General features: G+C 43.5%; 1 pseudogene; it reads left to right on the top strand.

Moving 5' to 3' along the window:
- Positions 1 to 1,485: 1,485 nt before the first annotated feature.
- LOC115143178 (complement C1q-like protein 4) lies at positions 1,486 to 24,670 on the top strand (annotated as a pseudogene).
- Positions 24,671 to 25,657: the final 987 nt, after the last annotated feature.

Here is a 25,657-nt window from a genome sequence, read left to right as displayed (position 1 = left end):
CACCTTTTTGGTTTAAAATTATTATTAGGCCTGGCTATTATTATTTATTTGATTATTACTATTATTATTCCAAAGAACAAATAGTCTCACGTTTATCCACAAAGTAAATGTTCAATCTTGCACAAATGTAACCATTTAGGAATATGGTTTTAAATCATGTTACTTTACACTTCTTGCATTTTTTTTATTTATTTTTTACATCAAATGTAGCTCAGTCCCAATAGGATAATTGAAACACTTTACTGCTTTGCAGTAATTGTGTTAGTGAGTTGATTTGTGATAATGGTTAGATATTATCTACCCTTCATTGTATCTGATCATTGATAACTATGGCATAACCATAGCCCATAGTGAAAAAATACTGTATTAATTTAGTCAGGTCAATCTCAAAATATATTTCCTTCCCCCAATAGAATGCTCCTGGCACAAGATGTCTGATTCAGAAGCAAACAGTGGAACCTGAGATATTCTCTGCTACGACTCAGCGCGCCACAAAAAAAACAGAGGAACAAGTTTTCACGAGGAACAGAACATTTTCTCAAAACTGTGTTTTGATAAATACTGACTTAAAAATATATATATATCTGAGAGGGGAATGTGTTAGTCTACCCATGAGGAAAACACACCCAGGATTAAGCAAATTTAAAATACATAGAGAAAGAGAAGCACAAGGAAAGAGGAAGGAAAAAAGACCAGAGATTTAAACATTTTTTTTCATTCCCTTCCACTGATCCTTGGACCAGACAAGTGAGTGTCCTTCACTGAATGCCTTGGGTGAGATGGACTCCAGTGGGAATACTGGAGCAGCAGACCCCACCTGACAGCTCTCCAACTGAGAAATATAAGGACATTTCAACAGGAGATTCTGCTGACATTTTGTCTGAAAAATATTTTTAAAGAACCCTCTAGAACCATCTACAATCTACTATATTCTATCCCAGGGAAAACCCTTGTATTTATCCTTCCAAAGAACTGGATGTGTGACTTAGTCCGTTTCAACCCATGTATGCAACACGGAGAAGGTGTCCACACTCAACTGGCTGGTTTCACCTCTAGTCCTCCAAAGATAATAACATACTACTTTTGATATCAGTGAGATCTTTACTGAAAATAGAGATGAAAAACGTGAATAAATATTGCTTTGCGGACGAAAAGTCCAATCTTCAAAAATAGATGTGAAGAAAAAGGTGTTGAGAAATCCAAAGATAAACCTAGTCATTTTTGTTATTTTTATTTAATGGAAGGGAAAAACATGTTTCTCCTCCTGACATTTGACTTCAACAACTCCTGAGCTTTGTTGTTCCTTCAGTGTCCTATAGCATCTCATTCCTTTCTTTACATTGAAATCTCCTGAATTTCCAGTCTCTCCTCATAAACCTCTTACCCTTTCACTCTCCCTCATTTACCCCTTCTTTCCCTTTATTTGACCTAACTACCTCACCACCTACTCGCGGTGTAGAACCTCTCTGCCTCCTCCCCTTTCCCCCTCAGCGCCTCTCTCTCACCATCTTTCCCCTTAGTCCCGGTTATCCCAGAGTTCATTCTGGCCGGCACCACCGTTCCGGCCAAGGGGGAGGAGGACTTCCTTACGCTGGCCGCCACCCGGCTCAGCCGCAGGAAACGTGTCATCGGGGCAGGAGTGGGCGTGGCCATGGTGCTGGTGCTGCTGGTTGCCATCCCCTTATTGGTTCACACCACCAAAGGGGGCGCGTCTGGGGGCGGGAGCACCCATTATGAGATGCTCGGCAGCTGCAAGATGGTGTGCGACTCTTTCACACCCCCACAGGGAAGCCACGAGCTGACTGCTGTCTCCCCCCAACCCCCAGACTTCACAGGGAGAAGGGGCAAATCTGGGTTTCGTGGGAGCCCTGGACCCCCTGGCCCCCCAGGCCCCAGAGGTCCCCCTGGAGAACCAGGCAAGCCAGGCCCCCCTGGGCCAGCTGGCCCTGGCCCAGGGGGCTACGTCCCCCTCCTTCTACAGCCCCAAGATTGCCTTCTATGCAGGCCTCCGTAAACAGCATGAAGGGAGTGAAGTGTTGAGGTTTGACGATGTGGTGACCAATGTGGGGAACTACTATGAACCCAGTACTGGCAAGTTCACCTGCCCCCTGCCTGGCATCTACTTCTTCACCTACCATGTCCTGATGAGGGGCGGAGATGGCACCAGCATGTGGGCCGACCTGAAGAAGAATGGACAGGTGAGTCAGAGAGGAGTGTATTGTTGTGTGTGCGTGTGTATTTGGGGGAATTGGCTGCTCGTACCCATGTCAGTTTCTCAATAAATGTCACTAAAGTTTCCATTAAAAATGGAAGAAAAAAAATAATTCTAGGCAGATGAGCACTCAATTGTTCCTACACTAAAACAGTTCAAAAGTTCTATAATAGTATGAGAACCCCCGATCTGCCTATGCCTTCTTGAATCACTTCTTCTTCCATTATTCTCTAATGTGTTTCTCCTTGTCATATGCCTCTCTGAAAAATAGAAAGGGTTATAATGGGTATATTGTTAGAGTTGTATGCATATGTGTCATCAGTCTCTGTCGGTAAAGCATGGTGCTTGTAACGAATGCCAAGAGTCGTGGGTTCGATTCCCGCTGGGGCTACCCATATGTCAAATGTGTTCGCTCATGACTGTCAGTCACTTTGGATAAAAGTGTCATTATTATTATATTATTAAAGGAAAGGTCTGATTATAGGCAAGATTTAGAGATTTATCAACTTGTTTTCCTAACTAAATATCCAAATACCTTGAAAAAAACTCTTCTGGTAGGAAATTTAACCAGAGGACCTGCATTTTACACAGGTACACGCAGAGAGTATTATTGTTCAAACATGAAGGCACAGGTAAGAACAGTGGAACTCTTACATATCCCAATCAACTTCAAAGTATGCTAGGCCTAAACGTCCTAAACCCTCAACAGTAACTATTTAGCTATTGCTAGTCCAAATGAGGTGGGCCGAGTATTCTATTGTTGGTAAGATGTTTGAAGGATGACTTAAGCAAAGCAATCAAGATTAAACATAAAAATGGGAAAGAAGGAATGTTGAAGTAGAGATTATTATGAGAATAAAATAACTCATTCAGCATTTGAATAAGAACAAGTAAGCCCTCACTTAATAGAAGATAAACAAGTTTTACGCTTTGTCAGGTTCCACCTCCTGATTTGGGCAGCAGGAGAGAAAGAGAGAGAATGCCGTGACAGCTAAGCGATCAAGAGGATAACGATCCTCCACATCTCTGTGGAGTGCCGCCAAAACGCAACAGCTGGCTACTGTCCTCTGAGGATCTCCGGCTTTAACATCAATAAATAAACAAGCACAAAAAAAAGCCCCAAAAAAGGCTTGAAAGTTGCCCATCTGGAGATGCATGACAAGCTTGAGGGATTAAACCCTGACTCGATGAGGTTCGATTTTGACATGTGTGGTGTGGAACAGAAGAACGACACAGAGGGCTTTACCAGAGAGGAATAGAATTAGACTCATTGTTACCAGCCAAGCCAAATCAGCCTGAGTGTTTGGATGAAACACTGGTGTTTGGTTTCTTTACACATCATTTACAGGCTGTATAGTCAGGCAGCGGTGTGTTACTGAGTCGACCGCGACCCTGATAGCTACTGCTTTTTCATGAAAGATTGGTAGGCATGGACAACTTGAACTATCCGTCAAAATAATTCTGTAAAACTGTCTTCCATGGAAATGCTAGAGTTGAAGATTTCTTACCTTTAGTCTCAAGATTTCTTACACCTTGTCAACTAGTACAAACAACCAGATCTAAGTGTAAGGGATCTAACCTGTCTTCATCAGACAGTTTTCACTGGGTTGAATGTATACAAGTTCTAGAGAATTTGGCAGTACGTCCGACCTGACTGACAACCGCAGACCACATGTGACAACGCCAGCCCAGGACCTTCTTCTTCACCTGCGGGATTGTCTGAGGGGGTGCTGAGGAGTATTTCTGTCTGTAATAAAGCCCTTTTGTGTGGAAAAACTGATTCTTATTGGCTGGATCTGACTCCCCAGTCGGTTGACCTGGCTCCCAAGTGGGTGGGCCTATGCCCCTCCCAGGCCCACCCATGGCTGCGCCCCTACCCAGTTATGTAAAATCCATAGATTAGGGCCTAATTTATTTATTTATTTGATTTCCTCATATGAACTGTATCTCAGTAAAATCTTTGAAATTGTTGCATGTTGCATTTATATTTGTGTTCAGTATTAATGTTACCTACCCAATTGGTGGTGGTGGAATGGATGAGTTCAGGTCAGGCACATACAGTATTTAAACATTTTATTAGTTACCATTAATTTCACAAGTTTTGTAAATAAAAACGTCTATAATGTTTTCTCCTGGGATCCTGTACCACCTTGGCACTTCTCCCAGCTTCCCCAATACACCCGTAACACGGGCTATTTATTTGAGCAGGTCTATTAAGAGGTAGATTCCGCACTGCCTCCCCAGTCATCAATTTGACAGTGGGTGTATAAAGTACACAGTAAAGAAGACAGGAAAATGGCAGGCATAATTGGCAGACCTGGTTTGTCGTGTGCCGTCACTGAAATTGTCATTCCTGTCCTCTCCCGCTGTTAAATCATTCATGGCCTTTAGATTAGAACCTCTCCCTTCCACCTGTGCGTCCCTTCTCACACACACACCTCACACACACACCACACACACACACAAGTTCCCCCCCCCCCCCTCCCTCTGGTCTCTTCTGGCTTGTCTATTGGCTTGCCCATTAATTATTTTTTCCATCAACTGAATTATTTAATCTAATTCAGTGCCCATCCCCCTTCAGAGGCCCACTCCACTTCGTGGTCCCACTTTGCAGTGAATAGACAAGTGCTCTCGTAGGGGAGCTAACCGATGGGGTCAATTAGAAAACACAACCCTGGGAGAACATCGTATAGCCAAAGCTAGAGACAAACGGATGAACATCAAAGTTACAGCAAGGAGTACCAATATCAATGTCAATGTTTGGTAGTTGCATTGTGTAGGCATACTGTTTGGATTGTGTCAGAAATTGAAAATTGTGATGTGTCCATTGTGATGTTCCATTTAAGTTGTTGTACCTGTCATTCTGAGTTTCCTAGTCAAACTGTAGTTGTATGTGATAATTATGTAATAATAATAATAATCACTTTATTTGTATAGCGCTTTTCAATACACATAAAAGTTCTTCATATCATAAAATAATAAAATAAAAGTACTAACAAAGCAACAGACCAGGGGATAGAGAATGAAAAAAGATAGCTAATTAAAATCATACATTAAAAGCATCTCTGACAGACCATTCCAAAGTCTAGGGTTCCTAATGGAAAATGCCTGGTCTTTCGTTTTCAAACTAGACTTTGGAATGATCAAAAGTGCCCTGCCAGAGGATCTCAGGCTGCATCCTTGCTCATAGGGAGATAAAATATCTGAGATAGACGATGGGGCTAAACCAAGCCAAGACTTGAACGTTTTAAATCTATTCTAACAGTGACTGGTAGCCAGTGTAGAGAAGCTACAATAGGTCTGATATGGTTACATTTCCTGGTGCCTGGTAAAAGCTCAGATGCAGAGTTTTAAACTACCTGTAGACGATGGAGTGATTTCTGACTGAGACGTATACAAAGAGTGACAGTAATTTGGGGGTGAGGAAATAAAAGCATATACAACTTTCTCCAGATCAGTGACTAAAATAAAATACTTGACTTTAGCTTTATTTCTTGGATGATAAAAGCAGGACTGGACAACATTCTTTACATGCAGTTCGAGGTTTAGTCAGGGTCAAAGAAAGTTTCTGGCTGTAGACTTTGCTTTGGTGGACAAATGACCAAGGTTATTTACAATCTAGGTTCTAGCGAGGTGGGGGCCAAATAAAACAACCTCCGATTTCTTATCATTGAGCTGGAGAAAATTGTCAGACATCCAACATTTGATGCCAGCAAGACACTTGTGGAGGATAGCCACGCTAGCTTGGCCACTTGGTCTGATTGGTAAATAAAGCTGTGTGTCATCTGCAGAGCAGTGAAACTGAATGTTATGATGTCACTAAGGGGAAGCATGTGCAGGGCAAAAAATGATGTACGTGTGATTTACATTGACTATAACTCAAAGGGCAGATCTAGGTGTCAACGCCACCCCCAGCTGTGGCGTTGACACAGAGATACGGTTTATCCATGGTAAATCAAAGGGAGGTGGGATTACGACACAACTGGGGGTAGGTAAACGGGAGGCAGGCTGCAGACAAGTGGGGAGACAGAGAGATCAAGGGAGGAGAGAACGATGGATGGATAAACAAAGGAGAGCAGACATACGGGATGAGAGACACACTGCTACAGCGAGGCCAACATGAGAGCACTGGATCAGATCAACATAAAGAAGACAGATGAGGAGGGATGAGATGAAAAGAGGAGGAGCAGAGCGATGGCGTGAAAGAGAGGGCCAGTGTCAGAAAGGTGGAAGAAATTCAAATGATTAAAGACCTTGACAGTCGTAAATCTCTGAATATCTGATATTGCTAGATGGATGATGAATCCTTCACGTGTGCTTCTTGACATATTGTCCAGTGTGTCCAGTGTGTCCAGTGTACCTATTAGACATCTATTGAAGGAAGTTATATTATGTCTGATCACAGCTCACGACTGACAATCCTGCATACCCTAGTGAGCTGTCAGATCTCCTCTCTCCATGTTTCGTGAGCCACCAACAGATTTTTGTTAAAGTAAGTGACCTTTCCCATGGATCTATAATTTACAACCAATATAGATTTTGCCCTTTGCGATGATGAGCTGGGAGTGGGATTATCATTAATATTTATTGCCGGTATGGAATGCATGGATTGGTCATTTTGGGAGTGTCTAGGCCTTGCCTGTCCCATGTTGGCCCCATATTTCTTCTACACAATAGTTTATGATGAGTCCAGTACAGTGTTTAAAGAGCTGCTGCTAAACCATTTAGACCCAACATGACTGCTCAGTAGCATTGTGCCCCCTGTGAGACTGTGTCCCCATTACAGGACTGTGGCATTTGGTTTGATTTGACCTATTGGAGAAAGAGACCTGGAGACAGACTGAGCACTAATTAAGCCCAACACAACATTGGAACCGCGGCCCGCTTCCCACTTCGCACGGCTCAGCCCTTTGCACACCTCACAGAGGACATAGGCTACTGGAGAGCGAGAGGGAGTATTTTTCCATTCAGTTCAACTTTAGGCTATACATATCAATGTAGTTATACCATTCTGATCCTAAACATAGTCATGTTCACTTCAGAAGGGATCCGGTCCAACATCAACTTAATTAGCTCATTAATTAATGATGCTAGTAGCTCATTTTTGGACAACTGTGTGAAGCGCTAGATCTCATTTAGTGGGCCTGACGTATCCGCTGTCAGGATTAGCGGCTACTAATTACCATCGGTTTCAGTGGAGGTGTTAGTTTAGTACAGCCTTCCAGATACTGTCTGCTACACAGGACTTAATGACTACATTTGTTCTGATGTTCCCTTACTTGTCATCCGGAGTTTGTAGAACATACACGTGGTTTGAAACTGCAACAGCAAAGCTTTGGTATAAGTGTATATTCATAACACTTCCTTGGAAATGACATCGCTGCGTTTTATGTTAGGGCACATTTTCCATGCAATGGTTCTTGTCATTCATTTGACTTATGAAAAAAGGTATGTGTTTTTGCACTTGTCCCCCTTGGGGTTTGAACCAACGATCCTTGCATTGCAAGCACCATGCGCTACCAACTGAGCCGCACAGGAGGACATTCATGAGTCCGTACACCACAAATGCAGTTTTGCTGTGTGTTTCTTTCTCCCTCACAGACTCACTCACAAACACTTGTATGCACGCACGCACGCACTCACACACACACACACACACACACACACACACACACACACACACACACACACACACACACACACACACACACACACACACACACACACACACACACACACACACACACACACACACACACACACACACACACTATATGTCCATGCATTTCTCTAATCATCACTGGCCTTTATACAGTGCAGACTAATAGGCCTCCCTTCTCTTCCTTTTCCGGTCTTTTGTCTTGTCTTTGTTTTCCTTCTCATTTTGCCTCACACTTCAATAGTTCATCCCAAAGGTTGGGTTTTCTCATTGAGGAGTGTTCAAATGTCAGGATGGGTTTGATAAAGACCATTTTCTTGGTACGGGAGGATATAGAGCATTTAGCCCATAGAGATCCTGAACGTGTATATGACGTTGGAAGCATAACATTTGCCAGAATAGAGAGTGAAGGCTAAAAGTATGGCATTAACCCATGACTCATGGTATCATATAATGTGGGAACTAAAGGTAGCCAATGAAGAATATCTCCCCACCATGACAGCTTGATCCCTCTATGGAAATGGCAGTGGTGTGAGATGTCTTTGGATTGGCTGAACATGTGAAGTAAATGTTTAATCAGTCAGGTGATGTTTGCAAGACCCAACCACACTTTTATTTATTTTATTTTATTTCACCTTTATTCAACCAGGTAGGCTAGTTGAGAACTAGTTCTCATTTACAACTGCGACCTGGCCAAGATAAAGCAAAGCAGTGCGACCCAAACAACAACACAGAGTTACACATGGAATAAACAAACATACAGTCAATAATACAACAGAAAAGGTCTATATACAAGGTGTGCAAATGAGGTAGGATTAGGGAGGTAAGGCAATAAATAGGCCATAGTGGCGAAATAACTACAATAAAGCAATTAAACACGGGAGTGATAGATGTGCAGAAGATGAGTGTGCAAGTAGAGATACTGGGGTGCAAAGGAGCAAAATAAATAACGGTATGGGGGATGAGGTAGTTGGATGGGCTATTTACAGATGGGCTATGTACACACACACAGATAGCATTGTAATCAGATACGTGTTTGTATTGGTAAATATTGCAAGGATCCCAATATTCATCATGTCCAAATTGTCAATAGAGGTTAGCAAATTACCTGTGACTGACTGTCACTTAACTTAATGTCATTGCTAAATCTATTGCTGCTTTATAGTTGATGCTCTGCAGGTGGAGTCGTCTGTAGCTGAAACCCCTTTATATCCAATTGAACAGTCTCCACCATTGGTACGTCCCAGCCCAGAGCCAATTAGGGACTTTTTAATCAACATCTTCACCTTAGGTCCAGAGTGTCATGGCAATATATTAGCATTTAGCATGCCAATTAGGGGTCAGACCCACATGGTTGCTAAAGGGCTTCCACAACCACCACCCTAATGGTAACAGAGCACACCTTAACGCTGACCAGAGAGAGAGACAGACAGACAGACAGACAGACAGACAGACAGACAGACAGACAGACAGAGCGCTATAGCATTGCATAAACTGGATATTTCCATCAGTTCTCCCCCTCCTCGACCCCTGCCTCTCTGCCCATAGTGGTCCCACAGGTGAGTTTAAGAGACCCCTCTCAATCTTCTCGCTCCGCTCTGAGAGGTCTGTACATCACGGTGAATGAATCCTGTCAGTTTTATTACCAGAGGAGCAGGGCACCACTGAAAAACAAAAAAATAACAGAGACTACGCAGACCCCCACCTCCCCAGTCTCATTCTTGCCCCCCTGAAATCGGCTCGCTTGATCAGTTTGTTACCCAATGGACTCCCTCCCTCCACATACTCCAGCCCCCCTCCAGTTTGGCTCCCCTCACCCGTCTTGTGCTTGGACTGTTAAAGTGGCACGCAGCTGCTCCCTCCTGTGGTCTCGTTCTAAATCTCTCTCACTTACCCTCGTTTTCACCATCCCTCTCCTCTCCTTTCTCTTTACCCCATTCCCTTTTCCCCTGTACTCTCCCGGCTCTCCTTCTCTGCCTTCTGCTCTCCACGGACTCTCTGTCTCCACCTCCCTCTCTCCTCTCTGTGTCTTTAGCTCCTTCCCTTTGTCCATCTCTCTCTATCTCTCTCCCTCTCCTATTTAATGGTGCCCCAATAATGAAAAGTGGAGGCAGTGTTATCCTCCCTGTCGTCCCGCGGGCCCTCGCTCTCCCCAGCAGCAGCTCAAGTCGGCACGGCATTTGGCCAACAGACAGGAATTCACTCCCTTGTCGATATCAATCTCCACTGCAGTTGACAATAATCCCGATTTGCCTTTCTCTCTTTCACACTCCCACTGCTCCCCCTCCTCCCCTCTTAGAGAAAACAAGGTTTCATTTTGATAGTTACTGGGTGAGAGCCCAAACTGAGATTCACTGCTCTGGTTCTCTAATCAGACTGCTCGCCTGTTCCCTTTGTGTAAATTCTGGTACGGTAACATTTATGGTGGTAGTATTTACAATATGCTCTGTAATTGGTATGCTGTATTTATTTATACAAATGATTATTTTCTCGTTGCTGTTTGACCATGCACTTACTTTAGAGTTGAGGGTAACATCATAAATAAGACCCTACATACAAATGCACCTTTGCATGATTCACTATTTCTTCTAAAATAAGTTGAAATTGAAAAACTTTCGTGTTCACAAGAGTATTTGTCATGATTTAGAACTGCACAGGACCAAGAAATAAAATATAAACTGAAATGTATATTTTTTTACTTCAAAGAAATGGCCAGGACTAAATTATTCAAAATTCTAAATTGGTTGGAGGGAATCATTCTAATTTAATGTGTTGTGTATCTCACCTGTGGTAAGTCGCAGGTGCCTACAGGGTAAAAGTAGTCATTTTAACCAGTTTTGAAAGGAAAAAACAGAACATTCCGCTCCATTGCAGTGAAAAGTTGAAATATATTTGACTTCATCAGTACATGTATTCTCATTTTCATACATTGGTTTCACCAACATGGTTTTTAAATGTTACACCATGACGCTTCATTGTTGGGCAGAATTGCTGTTGAGCCACTAGGTTATATTAGGAAGTACAATGCAACTATACATTAATTATAAACATTACACATTAAATGTCAGCGACTGAATATATTTTCTGCTGTCTGAGCCTGAAGTAATGTGAAGTAATGTCCCCTATGGCTCTGTGCCAGAAGTCATAAATAACCAGGCCTCCTTATCGCTAGCAAATATAATTAGCTGAATGCCATGTTTAAAGGGTCACTGTGGGGAGGAGGGGTACACACCAGCACTGTCACAGCCCTTGTTATGACCCTTTAAAGGAATACTTTGGTATGTTGGACTTGGGAGTCAGACCAACTCATGTATACCATTTTGATGTCTCTGCATGCAGTTTGAAGGAGGTTGAAGGTAGCATATTGGTAGCTTTGGGATATTCAAATAGACAGAACTATCATGCCATTGGACCTTGAATTCAAAACTGGGCAGTGTCATACGTTAAGTAAAAGCTGGCCAATTGCTCGATAAGATGTTTGACTATTTCATATTTCTTATGAAAAAGATTCTCAGAAACCCTTTATATGTTGTTATTTTTTGTTGTTGCCATTATCGTCCGATACTGATATGGCGATATATCGTCTGATACTATTAATGATATCGCCTGATACTTATTAGACTATATATCGTATGATACCAATATGACCAACAATCATGACATCCCTACTGACTAGCTTTGGTTCGTAGTTGTATTGCTACCACAGTTCTACACAAATGTCCCACCTGTGAACCAGGAATGACCAAGTGCTACTAAGAGAGAATGACAGAAGGATGTGGCAAGGCCCATACCAAACTATAATACTAACCTTAACCCTAAACCACAACAACCCAGTGTAGATTAACATAAGCCGCCTAGCTATAACATTTATGGAAAAAGGTTCTCCTGGAAAGGTTCTCCTCCTTGCCCGCCCCTCAAAACACAACTCAGAGAATGTCAGGGGATTAATGCCACTCAACCATGTAGACAGATGTTGGGATTGACAGCAAGTCAGCCTCTCCGTTCTCAATTTTGTTTTACACAAAACCACATCACAGATCCTCCTCACGGGAGTCATTCATTTCTCTCAGAGAACAGGAAGTCTATAGAAGATGGCAAACGATCTTTAAAAGATGCAATTCCTTTATGTGTCTCCAGACTACCTGAGATACATAAAAAAAATGGACTACTAAAGAAAATACTACTAGTCCAGCAGCTTTTATAGACAACAGTGTGTGTAGCCAAGCATGGATTTTTATTCTGACCTCCCGCCACAGTTTCAGGAGACCATCTGACCGCAGTAGCCTATTCTGTGGCCCCATTTATTGTGATTGTATGGAGTTATTGAGGAGTGGGAGCCATTAAGGAGGGAGCTGCCATGGCTGTTCGACTACCAATTACCGAGCCCTGTAGCCTCTGGAGTTAGGGGGTGGGGTGGGGGGGGGGTGGGGTTGTTGGAGGGGGTCCCGGGAGACCTGGCACAGCAGCGCGCCGTTAATCAATCCAATTTAGACCGGACAGGGACACGCTTAGCCGCCGCTCCCGCCAACACTGCCATGGCAGGGGAAGAATCCGCAAGCGTGACCTGCATCTCATTCTGGGGAAAGGACAAAAAAGATGGATAGATGAGTCCAGAATGAAGAGATAGTGAGGGGGTGCGGACGGAGGGAGGATGATGGAGGGGGTGTTAGGCGGAGAGGGAGAGACAGAACAATTAATAGAGTGATGTGAGTTGAATTAAAAACAACAAAGGGAACGGATCGATTCATGTGAGTCTTTGGGAAGAAGAAAAAAGGCCCATGCAACAAGCTGTACATGGAAAGAGATATTCTGGCCTTTAAGAATATGGGAACATTCCGTGAGTAGCCTAATCAGTTAAATTGATGATATGTGCAACAAACCAAAAAAACGTTATTGCCAACCAGGTTGTGGAGAAATGGTTAGTTTCATTTGATATGTCTAACCGATCACAGGGGACAGGGAGTAGGTGACAGGTTGAGATGATGGAACATATCCTCAGCCAGGCCTAGGTCCTGGGAGAGAGACAAGGATGGAGTGAGGGTATCAGATTTGCATTAATAAATATAGATGCGCTAGTCTATTTAATTTTTCCACGATTAAATGGATCCTATGCTTGAGCAGTTGGCTATTTATCTGGTGATGTTACTATTCATTATATGCAGCTTTAGTAATTAGGGCTACAAACAGACAATTAAGAAATGGCACAACTTAAGATGTAGTGAAACTCTTTATAGGCCATTTGTGTACACAAAATGTGTATACCGGGAGCAGTGTCTTTTCCTATGTTTTACCATGTATAATGAATATAAATGGAATATACTTGTATAATTGTTTGAGGCACACATATAAATGCATGACTGGTGAGAGTTTGTAAAATACTTCATTATTAAATAGGAAAGCAAAGATCAGTTAAAACCATGTTCTAATCACGTTAAGCTGATTTCTATATTATGACTATGAGGAACATTGAGATTGATGCTCTGTTGAAGCATGTCTACCCTGACCCCAACTAAACCATCTAGGAGGCGCTCTCTATCATTCTTCCACTGCAATAGGTGCTGGACATCCCGATAAATCGATAGTGTGAGGTTGTGTTCTTAATGAAGGCTCTGGGTCAAAGGTCAATACACAGCTCTTCTATTTAGAGCAATACATTGGACAGGAAGGCCTCTGTACCGATGACATTATACAAAGACCCCGGAGTGAAGGAGGAAAAAACATTACACGGCTCAGAGAGAGAAAAGAGAATGAGATGAGAAATGGGAATAGAGAGAGAGAGGGATGGAGAGATAAAAGATGGATAGAGGGAAGATTGGAGGAGGGAAGCTGAGAAGAAGAGAGAGGTAAAAATAAGAAATAAAGACAGTGGGGAAATACCCATATTCCTTCTTTTGGGCCATTAGTAGTGAATATTTATGATTTACAGTATGTGTATGTGTGTTGGGGAGATAGTCTTGGAGGGGTAGTTGTAAATTAACACTTAGGGATGAGCCATAATCGGCCCATATTCCCCCGTGTCCTTCTCATCCCAGTAATGAACATTTAGATGACCATGACGACCAAGGCTCAACCTCAGGCCATGATTACATTACAGACATGAGGCTAATGTACCACAGAGAGGAGAATTAGAGTGGTTGCTCAGTGGGAGAGATGGGTCCGGGCCAGTGGGCAAGGTTGTCTGTGGTGGGGTGGTGTATGAGGAAGCAGGGACAACAGGAAGGGTTACAAGGGGGCGTGGGAGTGCAAGAGTCTCCATGTTTACATTTGAGTCATTTAGCAGACACTCTTATCCAGAGTGACTTACAGTTTGTGCATTCAGACTACCACATATCACAGTCATAGTAAGTACATTTTTCCTCAATAAGGAAATTATCAGCAAAGTCAGTGCTCGTAGGAGAAGATGAGTGCAAAGAAATGGGTGTGGGATGGGATAAGACTGAGATGTCTTATTTAAGATACTCTTTGAAGATGTAGGGTTTCAGATGGTTTTGGAAGAGGGGCAGGTACTCAGCTGTCCTAGCATCACGAGGAAGCTGGTTCCAAACATAGAATAAGGAATTAGAATACTAGAATGGACATGAACCTTCTTGTAATGGGATAAAGTTCAGCCCTTTTGATAGGTGAGTTGGTCAAACATGGTTTGCCAGTACTGTATTAATGAATTTGAAGTATTTATCTGCACTGTGTATTTGTTAGCTAACTAGCCAGACAGTTTAAGAGGATATTTCAAATTAACCGCCAATATGCCAGCATTCCAATCAAACAATGCAGTGAATCCACAGCCATACACTGACTGAATTCAGTTGATGATAGGGCTTAGACAAGTTGTAAATGCAACAAGTACTGACATTTTCCAAGAAAAACAATTTATACATTCTGTTTAAAAATATTTTAGAGACTATTTACACAGAAACGTATATAAACTGTATTTATAATTATATGACAATATTTTAAGTTGACAATAATTCTATTACACAATCTCTGATATATCGCATGCCTTACTTTTATTTTATTACATAAGTAAAATGCCCCATTCTGGAACTTTGAAGGTTCATCCCACATAACAAATACCACAGTGCCCCTGCACACGGACTCTGTACCGGTACCCCCTGTATATAGCCTCGCTATTGTTATTTTACTTTTTGAGCTATTTTCTAGTGGTGTAACGGACCTTAGTTGATCTGTGAGGATCACCCCCCACGGGTTCGGCACGCATGTGAACCGCAGATCATTTGCAAAGTTTAACCATCATAGTGTGAAATACAGTTTTACTGTCGCTGTTACTTTTTAAAGTAATAATTCCCTAAATATCGATGCAGAGTTGCAGTGAGAAGATAAAGACAAGACAGATGTCTGCTGTGTTTTACTCTGAAGCCTGAAGGTTTGATTTTTTTTTTTTAAAGCAGTTGTGTGTACTGTTCAGGTGAACGAGGCATGTTGAATCCCAACGAATCACTCGCGGATGCTCACGTTGCAAAAAGCAATGAAGAAATAAGAGCAGTGACAGCCGTGGCTAGCAGAGGAGCTGAAGAACTGGAAAAGCTTCCCGCTTCATTCAAATCTCATGTATGGGAGCATGTTGGCTTCCCTGTCAAATATGATGATGGAAGAAGGGTGGTGGACAACACCATTACGGTGTGTAGGCATTGTGCCACAAGAAAGCCGTATGATCATGGAAATACATAGAGCATGGCAACATATTTATAGCGTCATCACCCTGGTGTGTCAGTGATGGAAGCCAACTCAGCCAAGAGACAACTTCTCACCGCGCCATTTAAGCCCTTTGCTGCAGAATCAGACCGGACTAAAGCCATCACCAAATCTATTGGGATGTTTATCACTGCAGATATGAGGCCATACTCTGTTGTGGGAAAAAAAGAGTTTAAAAATATGGTGAAAGTACTTGAGTCACACTACGAAATCCCCTCACACACCCACTTCAGTATGAAGATCATGCCAGATCTTAATGGACAGGAAAATATCACAATTGTCACCGAATTATCCAAGGCATCCTCTGTTTCCCTCACCACATAAGGGTGGACCTCCAGGGCAACGGAAAGCTACGTGACTGTGACTGCTCACTACACCACAGAGGAGTGGACCTCCAGGGTAACGGAAAACTACGTGACTGTGACTGCTCACTACACCACAGAGGAGTGGGAGATAGGAAGTCCGGTGGTACAGACACGCCCCCTCAATGAGAGTCACACAGGCACAAATCTGGCGCAGGTACTGCTCGGAGCAGTAGCAGAGTGGAAGCTAGAAAGGCCCGATAGCAATATCCCAATCACCACAGATAATGCCAGGTAAATGCCGTGTTAGAAGCTGGACTGGGGCCACAGATAGCTTGCTTTGAACATGTGATCAATTTAGCATCCCAAAGGGGAATCTCAGTGAACCAGATGGACCGCCTCCTTGGGAGGATTAGGGAGGTGGTTTCCTTTTTCCACTGAAGCACAACAGCCGCTCATATGCTTAAAACCTCTCTGGGATAGCGTCGCAGGGCGCCAAATTCAAACAACAGAAATCTCATAATTACAATTCCTCAAACATACAAGTATTACACACCATTTTAAAGATAAACTTCTTGTTAATCCAGCCACAGTGTCTGATTTCAAAAAGGCTTTACGGCGAAAGCATACTATGCGATTATGTTAGGTCAGCGCCTAGTCACAAAAAACCCTACAGCCATTTTCCAGCCAAAGAGATAAAATGAATCACTAACATTCAATGATCTTCATCAGATGGCACTCAGAGGACTTCATGTTACACAATACATGTATGTTTTGTTCGATAAAGTTAAGATTTATATCCCAAAATCTCAGTTTACATTGGTACGTTATGTTCAGTAATGTTTTGCCTCCAAAACATCCGGTGAATTTGCAGAGAGCCACATCAATTTACAGAAATACTCATCATAAACATTGATGAAAGATACAAGTTTTATACATAGGATTAAAGATAAACTTCTACTTAATGCAACCGCTGTGTCAGATTTTTAAAAAGCTTTACGGCGAAAGCACACCATGCGATAATCTGAGTACAGCGCTCAGCCACCAAAACAAGCCATACAGATACCCGCCAAGTTGTGGAGTCAACCAAAGTCAAAAATAGCTTTATAAACATTCACTTACCTTTGATGATCTTCATCGGAATGCACTCCCAGGAATCCCAGTTCCACAAAAAAATGTTCGTTTTGTTTGATAAAGTCCATCTCTATGTTCAAATACCTCCTTTTTGTTTGCGCGTTTAGTTCACTAATCCCAATGCACAAAGAGCGGGCACTAAGTCCAGACGAAAAGTTAAAAAAGTTACATTAAAGTTCGTAGAAACATGTCAAACGATGTATATAATCAATCTTTAGGATGTTTTTATCATAAATCTTCAATAATTTTCCAACCGGACAATTCCATTGTCAATAGAAAGGAAAGAGAACGACCGCGCGCTCAAGGCCACGTGCGAGACACAACTAATGGCTTTCAGGCTGACCACTTGTTGAAACAGCTCTTATTCGCTCCCCTTTCACAATAGAAGCCTGAAACAACTTTCTAAAGACTGTTGACATCTACTGGAAGCATTAGGACGTGCAATCTGACCCCATTTACATTGGATATTGGATAGGCAATCACTTGAAAAACTACAAACCTCAGATTTCCCACTTCCTGGTTGGATTTTTCTCAGGTTTTCGCCCGAGGAGGAGCAGGCAGCTCCACTCACAAGGCTGCCAGTACGTCTCCTCAGTCCGGTGAGACCTGTTCCGGCTCCACGTGATGATTCCATGGCACGAAGCCTCCAGTGATGATCCATGGCACGAAGCCTCCAGTGATGATCCATGGCCCGAAGCCGCTAGTGATGATCCATGGCCCGAAGCCTCCAGTGATGATCCATGGCACGGCGCCTCCAGTGATGATCCATGGCACAGAGCCTCCAGTGATGATCCATGGCACGGAGCCTCCAGTGATGATCCATGTCCCGAAGCCTTCAGTGATGATCCATGGCACGAAGCCTCCAGTGATGAGCCATGGCACGAAGCCTCCAGTGATGATCCATGGCACGAAGCCTCCAGTGATGATCCGCAATCTGGAGCATCCAGCGACGGTCCCCAGTCCGGAGCCTCCAGCAACGGTCCCCAGTCCGGAGCTTCCAGCGACGGTCTCCAGTCCGGAGCCTGCGGCGACGGTTCCCAGTCCGGAGCCTGCGGTGACGGTTTCCAGTCCGGAGCCTGCGGTGACGGTTCCCAGTCCGGAGCCTCCAGCGACGGTCCCCAGTCCGGAGCCTGCGGTGACGGTTCCCAGTCCGGAGCCTGCGGCGACGGTTCCCAGTCCGGAGCCTGCAGCGACGGTCACCAGTTCCTCCGGCGATGATCTGCGGCCCGGTTTCGACAGGGAAGGTCCATGCACTAGGGCCGCCACCAAAGCGAAGGGATCTGCGGGCGGAGGGGGGACTACGTCCCGCAAAGGCACCGCCGCAGTGAAGAGATGCCCACCTGGACCCTCCCCTTTAGAGTCAGGTTCTGCGGCCGGAGTCCGCACCTTTGGGGGGGCATAGAGAGGTTTTTATTCTCTATTTTGGTTAGGCCAGGGTATGGCTAGGGTGGGTATTCTAGTTTCTTTATTTCTATGTTTTCTATTTCTTCGTTTTTGGTCGAGTGTGGGTCCCAATCAGAGGCAGCTGTCTATCGTACTTAGGCAGCCTTTTTTCCCCACCTGTGTTTTGTGGGTAGTTGTTTTCTGTATAGTTTATTTTCCTTACAGAACTGTTCGTCTTTCACTTTGTTATTTTGTTCGAGTGTTTTGATAAATAAAAATCATGAACACTTACCACGCTGCGCTTTGGTCCATGCCTTCCGACAACAGGCGTAACAACTAAAGATGTCAAGGCTGCCTTTAGACAGGACCTGAACCCCAGATACCCTCCTAGTGTACAGGACTACCTTCATAGATCTACTGCACTGGATCCAAGGTTCAAGTCCATTTACATTACATTTACATTTACATTTAAGTCATTTAGCAGACGCTCTTATCCAGAGCGACTTACAAATTGGTGCTTTCACCTTATGACATCCAGTGGAACAGCCACTTTACAATAGTGCATCTAGGTCTTTTAAGGGGGGAGGGGAGAAGGATTACTTTATCCTATCCTAGGTATTCCTTAAAGAGGTGGGGTTTCAGGTGTCTCCGGAAGGTGGTGATTGACTCCGCTGTCCTGGCGTCGTGAGGGAGTTTGTTCCACCATTGGGGGGCCAGAGCAGCGAACAGTTTTGACTGGGCTGAGCGGGAACTGTACTTCCTCAGTGGTAGGGAGGCGAGCAGGCCAGAGGTGGATGAACGCAGTGCCCTTGTTTGGGTGTAGGGCCTGATCAGAGCCTGGAGGTAGTGAGGTGCCGTTCCCCTCACAGCTCCGTAGGCAAGCACCATGGTCTTGTAGCGGATGCGAGCTTCAACTGGAAGCCAGTGGAGAGAGCGGAGGAGCGGGGTGACGTGAGAGAACTTGGGAAGGTTGAACACCAGACGGGCTGCGGCGTTCTGGATGAGTTGTAGGGGTTTAATGGCACAGGCAGGGAGCCCAGCCAACAGCGAGTTGCAGTAATCCAGACGGGAGATGACAAGTGCCTGGATTAGGACCTGCGCCGCTTCCTGTGTGAGGCAGGGTCGTACTCTGCGGATGTTGTAGAGCATGAACCTACAGGAACGGGCCACCGCCTTGATGTTATTTGAGAACGACAGGGTGTTGTCCAGGATCACGCCAAGGTTCTTAGCGCTCTGGGACGAGGACACAATGGAGTTGTCAACCGTGATGGCGAGATCATGGAACGGGCAGTCCTTCCCCGGGAGGAAGAGCAGCTCCGTCTTGCCGAAGTCCCTGTCTCACCTAGACCCTGCCCTACACCGGAGGACATACAGTGATCTCACCACTGACATTGAGGCCACTGAAGAGGTAAACAAATAAATGAAAGTGAATTACTTAAATAATAAATATACTACAGTCTAATCTAAGTCTATGATATTGCTATTAGAATCATAATTTTTGATTAGACGTTTGCCAACACCATCAAAGAGGAGGTGGCATCCTATAAGGCAGCAAGCGACATTCCAGTCATGGTGGAACGCAATGAGTGTAAATACCCTTACATTGCCATGATGGCAAGATGCTACCTGGCTGTGCCTGGCACTTCAGTTGCTAGTGAGAGGGTGTCCTCCACGGCAGGTGACATAGTGACTGTAAAGAGGTCTTCCCTCTCCCCAGACAATGTAGACATCATCTTTTTGAAAAATAAGTTATAAGCTAAGGTCTGCTTTGATTCTTTCTTTTAAAAAAACTTTGTATTGATGATGAAGACACAAGCTATTTTTACATGCACTATTGTTCAAAGGAAGAAGGTGTCATGCCTCATATTGCACTTTAATTTAACAATTGCGTATTGAATATTTTATTTAAAAATGTTATTTAAACATTGAAAAGTTCCTTGCTTTAAGTGTTCTTTAATAATACATGGAAAGCAAAGTTTCATTTGTCTCCCTTCTTTTTTTTTTGCTGATCCGAAAAATGATCCAATCCGTGACTCCAAACTGTTTTGTGATCCGTTGCACCACTAGTATTTTCTTAAAACTGTATTGTTGGTTAAGGGCTTGTAAGTAAGCATTTCACTGTAAGGTCTACACCTGCTGTACTCGGCGCATGTGACAAATAAAATGTGATTTGATTTGAGTTGACTATAGAATACTACAGTACTTACTATATAATTATGTTGTAAACTGTAGTATACTGTAGGATACTATATGACACACTGTAGTAAACCTCAATCGTGTGTAATACTTTGTATAGAATTTTGTAGTGTACTATACTAAACACTACAGTATTAGCAACACAAAAAAACACTGTAGTAAATACTACAGAATTGTCCACAAGAACCCAAAAACATTTCAGCTATAGTAAATACTACAGTATTTAATTTGCATATACACTGTGCGTTCCCCTCCTGCATATCCCAATTTGTGCCACCCGTAAGTGAGAAACCTAAACCCAAGTATAGACAATATATTTTGTTCCCTACAGGTTACCTACCTACAGGTTTTGGAAAATGTGATATTTTAGTATTTCTCCAGTAGGTATCCTCAAGGAGAAAGCCCCCCACTTCATTGTCAAAGATAATAATACACAAACACTTTAGTAAATACTACAGTAGTGTCCCCCCAAAAACACTACAGTAAATACTACAGTATACTACAGTTTGCACAAACTCGACAGTAAATTCTACAGTATACCATACTACAGTCCGCAAAACACTTCAGTAAATACTAGTCTGCAAAAACACTACAGTAATTACTATAGTATGTACTACTATTTTTTTACTACAGTATTTATACTATAGTAAACTGTAAATACTACAGTAAAGTATGCAAAAACACTACAGTATTCCTACCATAGTATACACAATAGTATTTTTTCATGTGGGATGACATAGCCCCTCTAGTTATTTAATAGGATCTCTATGGTTCCACCATTGGGGTGCCAGGACAGAGAAGAGCTTTGACTGGACTGAGCAGGAGCTGACCTCCTGTAGGGATGGGACAGCCAAGAGACCAGAAATAGCACAATCGGGTGCTTGGGTTGGGATGTAGGGTTTGAGCATAGCCTGAAGTTGGGGATGGGCAGTTCCCCTTGCTGCTCAGTAGACAAGCACCATGGTCTGGTAGTGGATGCGAGCTTCAACTGGAAGCCAGTGGAGTGTACGGAGGAGCGGGGTGACATGAGAGAACTTGGGAAGGTTGAACACCAGACGGGCTGCTACATTCTGTATAAGTTGCAGGTGTTTGATGGCACAAGTGGGGAGCCCAGACAACAAAGAGTTGCAATAGTCCAGACGGGAGATGACAAATGTCTGGATTAGGACCTGCGCTGCTTCCTATGTGAAGAATGTACTCAACGGATATTGTAGAGCATAAACCTTCAGGAGTGAGTCACTGCTTTGAAGTTTGCAGAGAATGACATGGTGTTGTCCACGATCATGCCAAGGTTCTTTGTACTCTGGGAGGGTGACACCGTGGAGTTGTCGACAGTGATGGAGAGGTCTTTGAGCGGGCAGGACTTCCCCGAGAGGAAGAGCAGCTCTGTCTTGTCGAGGTTGAGCTTGGAGTGGTGGGCTGACATTCAAGCTAAGATATCTGCCAGATACACAGAGATGCATGTCGCCACCTGTGTGTCAGAAGGGAGAATGAGAAAAGTAGTTGAGTGTCATCTACATAGGAATGATAGGAAAGACCATCAGAGGATATGCCGGACCTGAGTGACTTGGTGCATAGAGAAAATAAAAAAGGGCCTAGAACCGAGCCCTGGGGGACACCCGCAGAGCACCCTGCCAGGTAGGATGCCATCCAGGAGTGTGCAGAGCCTGAGACGCCCAGCCCTGACAGGGTGGAGAAGAGGATCTGATTGTTCACGTTGTCAAAGGCAGTGGATAGATCTAGGAGGATGAGAAGAGAGGAGAGCGAGTCAGCTTTGGCAGAGCGGAGAGCCTTCGTGACACAGAAGAGAGCAGTCTCAGTTGAGTGACCCGTCTTGAAGCCTGACTGGTTAGGGTCAGGAAGATCATTCTGAGAGAGATAACGAGAGAGTTGGTCAGAGACGCACGCTCAAGTGTTTGGAGAAAAAAAAGAAGGGATACCTGTAGTTTTGACATCAGAGGAGTTGAATGTTGGTTTCTTGAGGAGGAGAGCGACTCTGGCCATCTTGAAGTCAGAGGGGACGGAACCAGTGGTCAGGGATGAGTTGATGAGGAAAGTGAGTAATGGGAAGTCTCCATAGATAGTCTAGAGAAGGGAAGAGAGGATGGGGTTGAGTGGGCAGGTTGTCGGGTGACTGGACATCAATAGTCACAGGATTTCAACTGGAGAATGAGTGGAGAAAGAGGTCAAGGCATATGGTAGTTCTGTGTGAGGAGTGGACTTTTTTTCAAAGTGGTTGACAAAGTCGTCAGAGAGGGAGTAGGGAGGGGGAGGAGGTGGAGGATTAAGGAAGGAGGAGAAGGTGGAAAGGAGTTTCCCGGGGTTGGAAGCAGAGGCTTGAAATTTAGAGTGTAAGAAAGTGGCTTTAGCAGTGGATACAGAAGAAAAGAAGGTAGAGAGGAGGAAGTGGAAGGATGATAGGTCCGCCAGTGTTTAGTTTTCCTCCATTTTTGTCCAACAGCCACAGCCTTATTCTGTGGGTATGCAGTGAGTCACTCATTCACAGAGCAGGACGGGAGGGTCAAGCCGACTGGCAGAAAAGGGAACAGTTAGAGTCAAAGGAGGGAGAGTAGGCTCGATGAGGCAAAGTTAGGAGAAAGGAGGGAGAAGGATTTAGCAGGAAGAGATGATAGGATAGATAAGGAGAGAATAGTGGGAGATAGAGATAATATTTTGATGGCACATGACCATCTGGGTAGGAGCTGAGCGGGTAAGGTTGGAGGAGAGAAGGAGAGAAAAATAAACAAAGTAGTGATCAGAGATCTGAAGGGGAGGGTTGCAGTGAGATCAGTAGGCGAACAGCCTCTACTAAGGATGAGGTCAAGCGTATTGACTGCCTTGCGAGTGGGAGGGGACTGAGAAAGTGTGATGTCAAAAGAGGCAAGGAGGGGAAAGAAAGAGGTGGAGAGAAATTAGATGAAGTCAGGAGTCAGGAGGTTGAAGTTTCCCAGTACGATGAGTGGTGAGCCATCATCGGAAAATTAGCTTATCAAAGTGTCAAGCTCATTGAAGAACTCTCCAAGGGCACCTGGTGTGCGATAGATGACAACAATGCTAAGCTTGAGTGGACAAGTGACAGTGACAGCACGGAATTCAAGTGAGGAGATGGACAGATGAGAGAGGGGGAAAAGATCAAATCTACATTTAGGAAAAATGAGTAGCCCTGTGCCAACACCACGAGGACCAGATGCTCTAGGACTATGTGAGAAAACATAGTGAGATGAGGAGAGAGCAGCTGGAGAAGCAGTGTTCTCTGGGGAAATCCATTTGGGGACTGAAGGGCGACATAGGCTGAGATATTACATTATATAGTACTGTATATGTATAAACACATCACAGACAAGTGAATTAGGTCTTGTCTCTGGATTAAATACATGCAATTAGATTATGTGCTTTCCATGTCTGTATTATTTATCCACTTGTCTACTTAGTCACTTTCTCCAACCACCCCACCCCACCCCCTTCTCTGTCTCTTTCTCTCTCTTTGTCCCTCTGTCTCGCCATCTCTCTCTCTCTCTCTCTCTTTCTCTCTTTGTTCCTCTCTCTCTCAGGTGAGGGCCAGTGCCATAGCCCAGGATGCTGATCTGAACTATGACTATGCCTCCAACAGTGTCATCCTGCACCTGGACGTGGGGGACGAAGTGTGTGTGCAGCTCGATGGGGGCAAAGTCCACGGAGGAAACACCAACAAATACAGCACCTTCTCTGGCTTCCTCATCTACCCTGACTGATGGCATTCATGCGTTACACATACACACACACAAACATACAACCACACAAACAAACAATCTCCCAGGCAAACATATACAGCACCTTCTTCAGGATTCTCATCCAACCTGATTCTCTAAACCTCTCTCTCTCTCTCTCTCTCTCTCTCTCTCTCTTTCTCTCTCTCTTTCTCTCTCTCTCTCTCTCTCTCTCACTCTCTCTCTCTCTCTCTGAGTTGCTAAACACACACATTATTTAAAGAAACAGATGCAGTGGGAAAAGGAAAATGTATATTTGCTCTGTGTTTTTTATGTCTATAAAAGTTTGGATAGTGGCCTAAACATAACATTCCAAACCAAGTGCAGTTAGAAGGCATCTAATGTGCAAGTGTGTATATAGAAATGTTAATTTAATATACACATCCATTCGTTTGTCGTGCTGCAGCACCCTTACTTCCCACGGCTATGGGTCCGCGGAGGTACTGCAGGGGGTCCGGTTCGCCTGCAGGTCTAAAGAAAGTATATATTTTACATTTCATTTTTTTTTAAATTAATATTACTGTGTTGTGTAATTCTCATGATATCCCTGAATCACAGATATTTAAATTAAACTAGCATGTAAGTATGTGGTGATTAACAAGAATTATGTCAAGACAAAAAATTATATAATCTTGATATTGTGTATATTCTTAAAGTTACATACACACCCCTCCATATCTATGTGGACAGTGAAGGATTTTATTTTTAATCCAGCATTTTAGATTTGAAATAGAATGTTGAGATAGAATGTTGAGATAGAATGTTTCATGTAAGGCGACAGTGCAGAGCGTCATCTTTTATTTTAGGGTTATTTTCATGCATATCCGTTTTACCGTTTAGAAATCAAAGCACTTTATGTATCAAAGCACTTTATTTATCTATTTGAATAAGTCATAAGTATTTGTATAAATTCACTTATTCTGTATTAAAGTAGTCAAACGCTATAAGTATTTGGTCCCATAATCCTTGCACACAATGACTACATCAAGCTTGTGACTCTAAAAACTTGTTGTATGCATTTGCGTTTTTGTGTGTGTGTGTGTGTGTTTTGGAGAGAGAAAATGGCCCAATAGGGACTAGATACAAAAAGTGTTTTCATTTCTTAACGGTAAAAGAGATAGCCTATGCATGAAAATACCCTCAAATAAAAGATGACATTCTGTACTGTTGCCTCATATGAAACATGTGTTCTCAAAACCAAAATGCTGGAGTATAGAGCCAAATAAAAAAATGCAGCTTCACTGTCCAAATACATACGTATGGAGTGGAGTGTGTATATTCACTTCCGATGTACACACATCTGTGTATATGATCA

The sequence above is a fragment of the Oncorhynchus nerka genome, linkage group LG15, assembly GCF_034236695.1.
Source record: "Oncorhynchus nerka isolate Pitt River linkage group LG15, Oner_Uvic_2.0, whole genome shotgun sequence".
NCBI lineage: Eukaryota > Metazoa > Chordata > Actinopteri > Salmoniformes > Salmonidae > Oncorhynchus > Oncorhynchus nerka.
The sequence above is the reverse complement of the archived record's forward strand: the minus strand, read 5'-3'. Positions and strand labels throughout refer to the sequence as shown.